This window comes from Bemisia tabaci, chromosome 2 (genome assembly GCF_918797505.1).
Source record: "Bemisia tabaci chromosome 2, PGI_BMITA_v3".
NCBI classification, from domain to species: domain Eukaryota; kingdom Metazoa; phylum Arthropoda; class Insecta; order Hemiptera; family Aleyrodidae; genus Bemisia; species Bemisia tabaci.
This window is the reverse complement of record NC_092794.1, coordinates 3,304,475-3,316,728: the sequence shown is the minus strand read 5'-3', so window position 1 is coordinate 3,316,728 and position 12,254 is coordinate 3,304,475. Positions and strand designations below refer to the sequence as shown.

The 12,254-nt window shown below is 36.6% G+C and overlaps 1 protein-coding gene and 1 long non-coding RNA gene across 11 annotated transcripts in view; one reads left to right on the top strand and one right to left on the bottom strand.

Annotated features, from left to right (window-relative positions):
• Positions 1 to 679: 679 nt before the first annotated feature.
• Positions 680 to 5,206, top strand: LOC140223966 (uncharacterized). The gene is made up of 2 exons (XR_011899223.1): positions 680 to 2,223; positions 2,740 to 5,206. It is a non-coding gene; the product is annotated as an uncharacterized lncRNA (long non-coding RNA).
• Positions 4,732 to 12,254, bottom strand: part of LOC109042364 (V-type proton ATPase subunit H-like) — a 33,215-nt gene continuing 25,692 nt past the window's right edge. For 8 of the 10 annotated variants that reach the window (XM_072296568.1, XM_072296575.1, XM_072296571.1 and 5 more), the window contains one exon: positions 4,732 to 5,991. The gene's annotated coding sequence lies outside the window, so the exon portion shown is untranslated. Of the gene's footprint in view, positions 5,992 to 7,172; positions 7,234 to 9,647; positions 10,210 to 12,254 lie in introns of all 10 variants that reach the window. The other 2 variants (XM_072296569.1, XM_072296572.1) reach the window with 2 other exon arrangements.

Below are 12,254 nucleotides of genomic sequence, written 5' to 3'. Positions count from 1 at the left end.
TTCATCCGATTTGATTCATCTTATATTGAGTATACACTCCCAGGACCATCCTCGACAAAATTTAGAGAAAATCAAAGGTGGAAGTCTGGAGCAATATGTTGATGAAATTCTCCATCAACCATACAAGTCGAGTCGCGGATATTCCGACCAGGCCCTAACGTTTCCACAATTTTATTTGTTCATCCGATTTGATTCATCTTATATTGAGTATACACTCCCAGGACCATCCTCGAAAAATTTAGAAAAAATCCAAGGTGGAAGTCTGGAGCAATGTTGATGAAATTCTCCATCATCCATACAAGTCGAGTCGCGGATATTCCGACCAGGCCCTAACGTTTCCACAATTTTATTTGTTCATCCGATTTGATTCATCTTATATTGAGTGTACACTCCCAGGACCATCCTCGAAAAATTTAGAGAAAATCCAAGGTGGAAGTCTGGAGCAATGTTGATGAAATTCCCATATGAGTCGAGTCGCGGATATTCCGACCAGGCCCTAACGTTTCCACAATTTTATTTGTTCATCCGATTTGATTCATCTTATATTGAGTATACACTCCCAGGACCATCCTCGAAAAATTTAGAGAAAATCCAAGGTGGAAGTCTGGAGCAATGTTGATGAAATTCCCCATCATCCATATGAGTCGAGTCGCGGAAATTCGGAACAGGCCTTAGCGTTTCGCAATTTTCATTTGTTCATCCGATTTGATTCATCTTATATTGAGTATACACTCCCAGGACTATCCTCGAATAAAGAGAAAATCCAAGGGGAAAATCTTGAGCAATGTTGCCGTCTTCCCGGATTAGCGAAAATCCATAATTTTGTATAGATATGAAAAAGGCTAAGTCGTTGAGCCATTTTCTTGTGTTCATCTGGAGGAAGGCCTCCTGGGACCCTTCTCTAATTTTTACCTGTGTCTTTTTGCTCCATTTTGCTGCCATTTTAAAAGCAACCTCCAGGTAGATAGTCAATGATGGTGGCCTTGAAACAATAATGGAATACATAACGCATTCATACCCTTTAATGTTGCTGAGCAGTGTAGCGAAGTGGAAGAGACTATGAAAGAGCTTTGCTCCATCAATAAGTAATCTGGCTGTCAGGGAACTTTTGAGATATCGCTCATAATAATAAACATTGTTATCATCATTCACCTGTTGCAGTTTCTGGAGTGGATATATTAATCGATATCATCTTCATTAAATTTTTTCATTTGATTTCCAACGAGTCTTTACTTTACAGAGTAACCGTTACTTTCATTTTTGTTTCGGTAACAGTCTACCACATGCTGAAGCTTTTTTTAACAAATCCAGATATTTTAGTTACTGAAAAAATTCTTGTATCAGAGTACTAAGAAGAAATAGTGTTTCAAGATCCAACTGCGTTCATGGAAAAGTTAGTAACAAATCCTCATCCAGCCACCATAGGCCCGTGGAAACTTGAGACTGATTGTAATATTTCATTCAACTTTTAATACCCTTTGTGAGCTACCGCTTCATTATTACCAAACTTGCATTTTCAGGGCTGGAGTTGAAAAATTTACATTTTCATTGTAATTTTTGAATTAATAATTTCGAAGAAAGGCCATCTCCTTTTTTTTTTAATTTTTCAGAAGAGCCAAAAAACTGATCGGAAAGTGAATATTTAGTGAAATCTCGAGACTGAAGGTTTGATACTGTGTATGATAGTAATGAGTAAATCCAGAGCAAAACCAGAAAAAATGAATACTGGAACTGAAATAATAAAATGGGGATGGCCCCTTTTTTATATTATTTGCATTTTTCCATGTTTAATTCTACAATTTTCGCATAAATAAAAGGACCTTTCTATTGTGCTGAGATCTTTCCTGAAAAATATTATCACCGTGTCGTGTTTTTTCTGTGCCAGTGCCAGTGGAACACATATTATTGTGTGACAAAGCATATGTGAAATTAAATTCAAAAGGCAACATTTTTACTTAGTTGCTTTGTGTTGTTAGAACTACTGGACAGTTCTCTGTCTAGCTAAGAATGATAGGCAAATCTAAGGAACACAGCAGCTTGTCAGTAAAGATAGAAAGTGTATTTTAACAACACTTTAGGTTGACTTCTAGTCTCTTTGGAGATAGCTACTTTTCTAAATTATTGTTAAATTGGACCCCCTTGAATGATGTTTCGCAAGAAAACCAGTCGTAGGCTTTTAGGGGCTGGTTTGCGTATCCATTAAGAGAAGATTCCTTTAAGAAAGTAAGTTTGTCAAAATTTTAAAGATGGCCCCTTTTCGATATTATCAAGTATTTAAAAATCCCCAATTATGTATTATTTTTTAAAAGAGAACCAATTAAAGTATCTCTTTAAAACTATCTGTGAATGGTTATGAATGAGTATGGGAAATTTACAGAAAATGTAAAAAAAAAACTGTACTTGGGCTAGTTTCCTCTAAAAAAAAGGGACACAAGAGTGGAGATTAGTAGTGTCACAATCAGAGTTACGCATTTTTTGACCTCGGCAATCAATATCTGGTTAGCATGAAGCAAGAAAAGATGTAAATGAAGACCTTTTGCATCAAAGGTACGATTATGAAATGGACCTAAGAAGGTTAGCCTAGAACGAAGCCCTGGCTGCAAGATTAAATGTATTCTTTATTGTATCTGGAATGTTCATCTTTTAATATTATTCTTATCTCGGTTTTTTTATTTTCAATTGTTAACTTAAAGTTGCTTTAAAATTAATTTAGGTGACTCTAATTCTAATTTGTTTCAGTTGATGAAAAGAAGGAGAGGGTGGTTTCACGATAACTGGAATAATTTTGTCGCCGTAACAGACAACACATTTTTCGGTCATATTTTTAGTAAAAATAATAATCGCTCGAATTTTTTCGCATTAACCTTAAAAGGGTCCTATTATAACGCTTTCTAATGATTTATTGCTCTACTTCTCAATTAATATTATGTAAATTCCGAAAATAGGCTGTCTGTTACACGGTAAAAAGTCAGCGTAACAGACAGCACATTTTCGGCCATTCATATATTAAAATTGAAGGGTAGAGCAATAAATCTTTGAAAAGCACTATAACACATAACCCTGTGTAGATTAATGCAAAAAAATTCGAGAGATTATCATTACTACTAAAAATATGCCCGAAAAATGTGTTGTCTGTTACGGCGACAAAACTATTCCAGTTATTGTGAAACCACTCGAGGAACCCTTCAAGCCATTTTAAATGCCAAAAAGAAGATTAGACAAGAAATTAGCGAGTACAAGGACCGTCTTAAAAATGCTAAAGAAACAATCACTAAATTCAAGAATGAAATTGGTAAGCTTTAAAGTGATAAACCAGCTGAGGCAACTGTAAATAATGAATTATAAAAAATTTCCTGTAAATAAAGTTCCTACATTTATATAGACTCAGCTTCCTTAGGATTCTTTTATGTTAATCTTTTCCCCTTAATCATCATAAAGAACAAGGCCTCATTTAAATTCTCTCTGGTATTCCTGCATTGAAGTGAAATTGAGGGGCTTGGAGGTCAAGGCGCATTAGTGCAGTTTTTAAACGTTGAGATATTAACAATTTCAAGTGAAACTGGTCTTGATGCATATTTTGTGAAAAATTCGCTCCCAAATTCCTATTTTTAAACATCAAAAAGTCAGTTTGAACTTCCTTTCTGCCTTGAGGATCCATGAAATTTCGAAACTTGTAACAAGTACATTTTGAAATAGCAAAAACTGCACTGATGTGCCTTGTACTCCAAGCCCCTCATTTGTCATCATCAAAAATGAATTGATCCCAGGTGGTCAATGGAAACCTCTTGAACTACTTTCTTCGAAACGAGCAGAATTATATTTTGTAATGGACCAGTAAACAAGGCAAAAATTGAAGCGTTCTGATACATGGCTTTTAACCAAAACACGTTAAACACAACTTGCACAAAGGGACTTACTGAAATCAACTCCAAACTAAGATAACAACGTTTTTTAGTTTACATTGGTTACAAGAATTTTGAATTCCCTGCTCACAAGAAAAACAATGGTCTACTTGAATCAAATCACACCTACCACAACAGTTTCGGCAGGCTTCTTAATCAAGCCATGTTCCTTCCTGCCTTGTATTGTTCTAGGTGTTAACTACGTGCAACAGCTGAGCCGAAGATCCAAAATCAAGGTTGCCATCTTTTCATACCGCAGAGACTGTTACAGTAACCCTTACTGCGCAATTTGTCTGAACTAGACTTTAATTTTTCCATGAGCGCAAGGTTTGAATTCACGCATCAAAAAATGTTAAACAGATCAATTAGAGTTAGTTTCATCAATTTCTGTTGCGTGAATCGTGTTCTAGGTAAAATTCTTGTTACGACATGTATCAGAATGTGTTAATTTGTACCTTCTAAACTGGTCCATTAGTGGACTTGCGGCAAATTATGGATTTACTGATTTTCAACTTAGCATGGCAGCATACCACTGTGACCGCCCCCTCTTGATCCGCCAATGCTTCAAGTTTTGAAAAGCTCAAAAAGTTAACAATTAAAACTATTGTCAATTTTCAGTTCAATATAGGTTGATTGAAGCTAACGGGTTTAAAGTTACCCAACAGGGTTAAGTGTGATCAAAATCAACACAATTTCAATTGCATTTTCCTCAATAAATAGTACCTTGTAGAGCCACCCTTCTACAAAATGCTCTTCAATTTTTACTCACCTCCTCCCATCCAAAAAAAAAAAAATCGAATTTGGGAAACACAAATTAAATAAAATTGCATAATTTTTTGACATATAATTTAACATTAACAATATTATATGATACCTCAATAATAAAATTTAACAAATCAAAAATACATCATCAACATCTCATAGAATGATCCAACAAGGACAGTGATAGGTGACATTGCTATGAAATGAACTTGGGGAAAATAATTATGTGTTGTCATCGTGGCTTGGAGCATAGAGAGATTTTTTTCAATGAACATAAGAATTACATACTAATACTGCAGCACAAGAGTTGTTGAAAAAATATAATTAATCTCGTTCATAACATAGTCATTTTAAATCAAGTGAAATCAGCCGCTCATAAGCATTATGGTAAATAGGTTTAGCATCTTACGACTTTAGGTTCCAAACTATTGAAATTTTTTCTTTGATCTTTTGTTTGAGATTAACTGCTAAGGCTTGTGGAGAAAAGCTACTGGTTTTTAAGGGGTCCAGGGGCTGGACGAAACAGCAAAAAAAAAAAACAACATCTCTGAACTTTCCTGCGTTTAGTATTTGGTCTGGCCTATTTGACTGGCTTAGAGGTGACCAATTTCAAATAAGATGCAGTTTACAGCGATAAAAAATTTAAGCACAGCTGATTGGCATGGTGCAAAAAGATGAATGCTGTATTAGATTTTTGTAGTTGTTCCCAACACACCCTGTCAATTGTAAAGTTGAGTTGAGGCTAATAAGAATGAAAATATTACAACTATTAAAACAGCAACTCTTGAAGAAGTCTCTATCAGTTGAAAGATGCTACTACAGATTTTCAAATTAACCTACTTTAGAGAACTTTCTTATGGAAAAGACTAAAATAGAATTTAGACAAAATATACTCGAAATGGGGAATGGTAAATTGTTTGAGTTCCAACCAATTCATAAACTAACAAAATTGTTTATGCATGTACTTAAATTAAGCATTCATTGGAGAGACATTTACAATGTTTTCAGAGGCTTTAATTACACCCTCATGCCACTGTTTAATTACAGCTAAAGCGAATTTTAGCTCATGCTTCATGGATGACTTTACTTTAAGACAACAAATCTGGAAAATTTACGTTCAATAAATGAGTTGAGAAAGTGCCACCATCATACTTTTTTAATACATAACTAGTTGCCAAGATATCAGCATGAGTCCCTTTTGAGGAAAAATCATTCTCAAGAAAGAATTAAAAGGGCACCAGAATTGATTGACACCAAATAACAGCAGCATTTGTTCCTCTCCACTATTGGGAGCCAACTTCTTCCAGATAATCTTATGATATTTTACCTAAAAATAAGAAGAGAAGAGAAATAGTTAGAACTCATTCAACAGAAGTTGCTTCAAAAGAAAAAAATTAGGATACCTGTAGCGACCCTGCATAGGAAACCAAAGGTATTCTGACCTGGCTAAATTCAATTATTATTCAATATTATATTCTTTGCGACTTTCTAAGCGCAATGAATTTTTGAACTTAAAATTTCAATATGCCAAGGTCGAGACAAGCGGGGCTGAAAAAATAATTTTTTGGCCTTTTCACAAGTGTTTTCCAATGGAGCTGAGGAATTCCTGGTTTAGGTGTAAAGAGGATACGCCTCACTCTGTTATCATTCGGAAAATTTGACTATTTTGTCTATCTTATCTTCCTGACCAGCAAGGAAACAAAAGCTCTCCTTGAAGACCAGTCGGATGTTTCATCATATCTACTTAATATTGCAAGAAAAAATACAGAAAAATTCACTGTTTGGCCCTGCTTTTCTCGAGCCTGGTACATAGAAGGTTTGAGTTTGAGAGCTTGATGGCGAGATGTTATTCGAGAATCCTTATACGAAGGATCTCGATCTTTAAAAATCAACTATATTATTAGATCTGGAATAATCTTTTTATTGTTTCAGAAGTTTGACTACTTATTTCATTCTTTTGAATGTATTTTTACTATAGATTAAGTCCAGATATAAGAACAGGATCAATTAGACCTCCTCACAAAATTATTCAAATGAGATTTATAGATATTCCCCTATAAAATACTCTGATCTTATTGATATCGGGATTTTTTGATGGTGAGACGGTGCCCAAGAGGTCGTAAGGAATATTATATCAAAAAACAGAATTTAGCAGATGCTGAGGTACTTGGTTTTCTAGATAGGAGCCCTTTTGACACTGAATTTGGGAGTCAATGTTGAGGTTCTGTTTTGTTCCATTTAGTTTTAGTTGTAAAGACATAACGACGGTGAAAGTCGGCAATCTCATAACTTGATTTGCGACGTCGCAGACTTACTGTCATACTTTATTTTTTAAACGGAAAACTACTCAACGGCAATTCCTTAAAACTGCCGTGATTTTTCTTCTCTGTGCAAAGAGAATTCTGCAAAAACTTTAAGGAATGATGTCAATTTGTTCTCCTTTAAAAAAATAGCATAGAGGCTGAGATTTTCAGACACCGCAAACGAGATATGTGATTGCGGACTTACGCCGTTGATAAGCTTTGAATTGAGTATCGACACCAATACTGACTTTGATGGATCTATACCTCTAGAAGAAAATCAAAGGAAATTAGTGAATGTCTTCACAAAATAATCGATTGATTAATAGAATTGCTTCACTACTTTTGAGGCAGGGAAGTAGATAGCATTTTAAGAGCTCTGAAAAATTTCTTGCAACGTAGGAATAAATGCAAGAACCTAAAAACCTCATTTGAGCTGCATACTCATTTTGAATAAAGATCTATGAAAACAAACTAAAATAGAGGAGAAAGAGGCTAAAAAATATTTACTGGAGGAGAGGAACCTCGAGAAAACATAAGGTCAATTTCAAGAATTTAGGAAAAAACCTGAGGAACTCAGCTGCTCTGTGCCCCTGCCTGCCTTTACTGAATCATTGTCCTCTTCTGCCGTGCTAAGGAAGAACGCAGTATGAACATTCCAGAGTTGCCAAATTTACTTCGATAGAATTATTATTTTGAGGAATGTTATGAATAGTTTTCCTTTCAATTTTCAGAACCTGTAGATGCAATTACGAATATTATCTGAAAAAATTGGGAGAAAAATTGTCATAAGTTTACCAGAAAATTCGGATTTTATGAAAGGAAATTTGGCAACGCCTGAAGGTTTATGCGGCGTTCTTCCTTAGCACGGCTGTCTTGATGTGTGAGACCAATACCACCTACCCATACCTTTCACCGCCGAGAAATAAGCTAGGAGGTTAGGTATCCATGGTAAAATTAACGGTCATTCTTCCAAGGTTCAGAGGCAGGCCGGATTCAGATAAGTTTTTGGATTTTTGGCAATACTCGGTGTGTGTTGAGGTAATAATTGATTTTCATATTAGTAGTAGAGTCTGTATTGCGAGTTATGAGGCAAATTTAAGGAAATTAAGCTTTCAAGTTTATGCAGAATCCAACTTACCTGGGTCCGCTTCTACCTTCTATCGAATTAAAGTTTTATCATTCTTTTACGCGATCATTATGCCTTTACTTAGTTTATTTTCAAGTGCGCGTTTCTAACTAAAGTTTTATTAAACTGCGTTGATATTTGTACCCGTGATTTTCGTTTCAAACGCGGTCAAATGTGGTGTTTTATACTTGAGTGGAGACCTTCGAAGCGGTTCTCATGGACCTGGGGACCCCTTGAAGGACTGCAATTTTGGATGCTTTAAATCTCTTTTCCAGGTCTCGCAGCTGTCGGAATGAACAAGTAATATATATTTTTTATTCTGGTTATGTTAAGAATAAGTAAGTGTGCATGCTAAATGGTGAGATACTGTTGTGTTCCTGACTGCCGCTCTAATGGACCCGGCTCTCCTCCTGTGTCCACCTTCCAATTCCCCAAAAACGAGCAGCTGAGAAACAAGTGGCTTCACTACATCTGGAGAGAAGATCTACGCGGTAAAGTTACCAAATACCATGTCGTTTGCATTAAGCATTTTGCTCCACAGCACATTATCTGCTCTGATTTTATAAATACCGCAGAAAATGGCATTATTGAATTGCCTCGCAGAGTCCCCAAGCTAACCGATGAAGCCTTCCCTTCTTTATTTCCGGATTGGCCCCCTGAACACTCTACTGACCTACCCCAATGCGAGAGAACACCTGAGGCTCATGCCCAAGCCGTAGCCGCAGATTTAGCTGATAAGAGAGTTGCTCTAGCAGCAAGAAGAGAAGCGATCCAAGCAGATCGCATTCTAAGTTTTGAGGAATTAAGAACTGCAAAGGTTAAAGAGTTCACTAATTTTCTCACTTTTCAAGCGGAAAACCATGTTCTATTCTACCTCTTGGATGATGTAAATTTCCACTCAACTACCCAAAATCAAAGTTGCGTTTAAGATAAGTCAAGATTTTAGTGTTAAAATCATTCAAAATAATGAAATCACAGTACCAAGTATATTGCAGCAGATCCTGGGCTCAAGCTTGAAATGTGAAAAATGGAGCAAGCTCAAAAGTCTTACAACATTTATGGAAACGTTTGAGTCGAGTGCCGTTCCATTAGTGGAGCGCATTAAGTATTTTTCTAATAATGTCAAGGAAAGTTTAACTGAACACACCGAATTAGACGAAACAGTTGTGTCAAAGTTAGAATTCTTAATGGAGCAATTGGAATTGACGTTTTCTAACATGATTAGATATTCCCCAAAATGTTGGTTTGGGCTGCATCCCTGTTCTATGCCTATCCAGGTGCATACAGAACTATGAGGGATACAAACTGTCTTACGTTGCCCTACCCCGGTTATTTGCAAAGACTTTTAGTGAAAATTGGTAACGACGATCCCGGATTGGGACCGAGTCAGATAGCATTTTTGAAAGAAAAATTCAAGCTCTTAGAGCAAAATCAAAAAACGGTGGCAATATTGCTGGATGAGATATATGTAGCCTCTAGGATAGTGTACAAAGGTGGCAAAATTTTCGGATTAACAGAAGAGTCTAATAATCCAAGTGATATAACTGCACAGACCTTGCAGGCATTTATGTATCATTCCGTCCAGGAAAAAAACAAAGATGTCATTGCGCTGTTTCCTGTTAGAAGCATCACCGCAGAAATTTTGTATAAATTAGTGAGGCCAGTCCTTAAAGTGATGGAGGAAGTAGGCTTCCGAGTCTTATGTTTGATAGCTGATGACAATCAGGTGAATGCAAAAATGTTTAAAATGCTGGGTGATGGTACTCTAAAAACTTGTGTCCCACACCCATTTAACAAAGAGGAAAAATTATTCCTTCTGTTCGATCAAGTCCATTTGTTTAAAAATGTGCGAAACAACTGGATTAACGCCCCTGCCAAGCTCTTCAAAATACCGCACATCAGCCTCGATAAAGGAGATCTTGCCCTTATACGCGTATCAGATGTAGAGACAATGGAGGCCAGATTTTCAGATATCATTGATTTGTTCAATGCAGACAAAAGAAACATTGCAAAGTTAGCTCCCAAACTAAGCAGGAAGTCAGTGTTTCCGTCGTCAGTTGAGCGCCAGAACGTCCAACTAGTTGTTAACGTTTTCCATGATACCACCATTCAGGCTCTGGAAACATTGAAAAAAGATGGAAAGATAAATATTTCTGACGGAACAATCATGTTGCTAAAGCTACTTGTGCGATGGTGGAAGATAAGCAATGTGAAAAATGCATTCAAAGGAACTCGTTTGAATGATGTTTGTTGTGAGCTTGTTCGAAACTCAGGAGACCCGAACTCGAAAGACTGGAAATTAAGCTACCTAAGGGAATTCAAGAAATTTCTTGAAGTTTGGAATTCGCTCGCAGGAGATGGCAAATTAACAAATCAAACTTACACAGCTTTAGTGCATACAATCACAGCTACACTAGAATTGGTTGAATATGTTTTTACAAAGTACGGCTTTGCAGATATGCTTCTAGGAAAGTTGCAGACAGATAATGTTGAAGGAAGATTCGGAGGCTATCGTAGGATGAGTGGCTCAAATTACCATGTATCGGTCGAACAAGTATGCGAATCAGAAAGGAAGCTGAAATTGTTGGGCATACTCCGCATGAAATCTGACCGAGGAGAAGAATTTTCAATCAAGACGTTCGGAGAAGATTGCGAGAAGGAAGCAAAGGAGCTGAAGACTGAAGAAAATTTAGAATTTTTCAAGCTGACTATCCAAGAGAAACAAACTGTCTCAGTGTCATTGAACAACTTGCGGGTATTAGTGTGTCTCGCTAGCTATGCTGCAACCAAAGTCATCCAGCATTTCAGCAAAACAAAAAGCGAAATATGCTCAGACTGTGTGAGTATGCTGATTACAACTGAACTTTTAGAAATTGAGAGAGCAGAAGAAATTTACAGCTATTTAAGCGGTATCGACAGAGGGGGACTGAACAAACCCTCCGATTTTTCGTTCAATTTATGTGTCAACATTTTCAAGCTCTTTTCAAAATTGATAAGCAGTAAATATGAGAGCCAATTTCTAAAGTTGCAAAGTCCTCGCAGAGCAATTGTTAGCCTAGGATTGCAGATGTGCAAAAATGCTATTAATGATGCAGCACCATGTCCAAATTGCGATTTAAGTCTGGAGAAAATTATCAAGAAAATTTTGAGAACTTTGGCCAATTGTTTCCTTAAAAATTACGCTAAGAATTTACAAGAGTCCAATACGGCTCGACTATTAGCAATTCAATATTCTAAGAAAGCGACTAAAGAAAAGAAAAAGAAGCAGGAAAAAACACCTACAGAGAAGAGTTGTGCAGAATCTGAAGAAACTGTCACAACGTCAGTTCCAGTGGCAGTAGCAACTGGTAAATTTAAAGATCCAATTGAGAGAAAACTTGTGAAACTAAATCCTGTTCGACTGACAGTCACAACACCGAAGACGGATGAAGCAGTGCAGAAATATGCATGCGACGTTAATTTGACGGCTGATCAACTGATTACTTTTAAGAATTTAGCCAGTAATAGTAATGCAGCTTCGAGTAATGTTAAGCTATCTGTTCCAGAAATGTTAGGCAGAATTGGTGGTCAGATGTGTGAGCAAGTTTCATCAAAAAATAGAGCCATCGGCAACAAAGAAAATTTAGGACCAATTAAATTACCAAATCAAATTTCAGATTATGCGGGCGACGTTACTAAGGCCATGAAAAGAACTGCGGAAGACTACAGAGATGTTCGTTCAACAAAAGTGATGAAAGTGGTAATGAAGCAGGAAGGTGTTTTGAAAGATACTTCTAATACAGCTGGCGAAAAACAACTAAAAGTTGTTAGAGTGATTCCTGCACAACAAAGATTGGCCCTGATTCAAAATCAACCCACTACTACTACTGCAAATCTGCAAAAGCCGCCAGAACGACAAGCCCTGAAGAAGTCAACGAATACTCTCCGTTAAACTGTTTTTAGGACATTATTGATGCTTGATTATCGCCCAATTCCTGCATCCGTATAACTTTTCTTTCCGGACCTTTTTATTCTTCTCTCAACTTGCCTCTTAAGTATTGCCTATCATGCTGTCTATGGAAAATTACTTCGCCTACGAACTTATGCCTTCAGTTTTTATGATCATTTTTGATGAAGGTTTACTCTATGCCTCGATCCTTGCATATTATAACTACTTCTCCT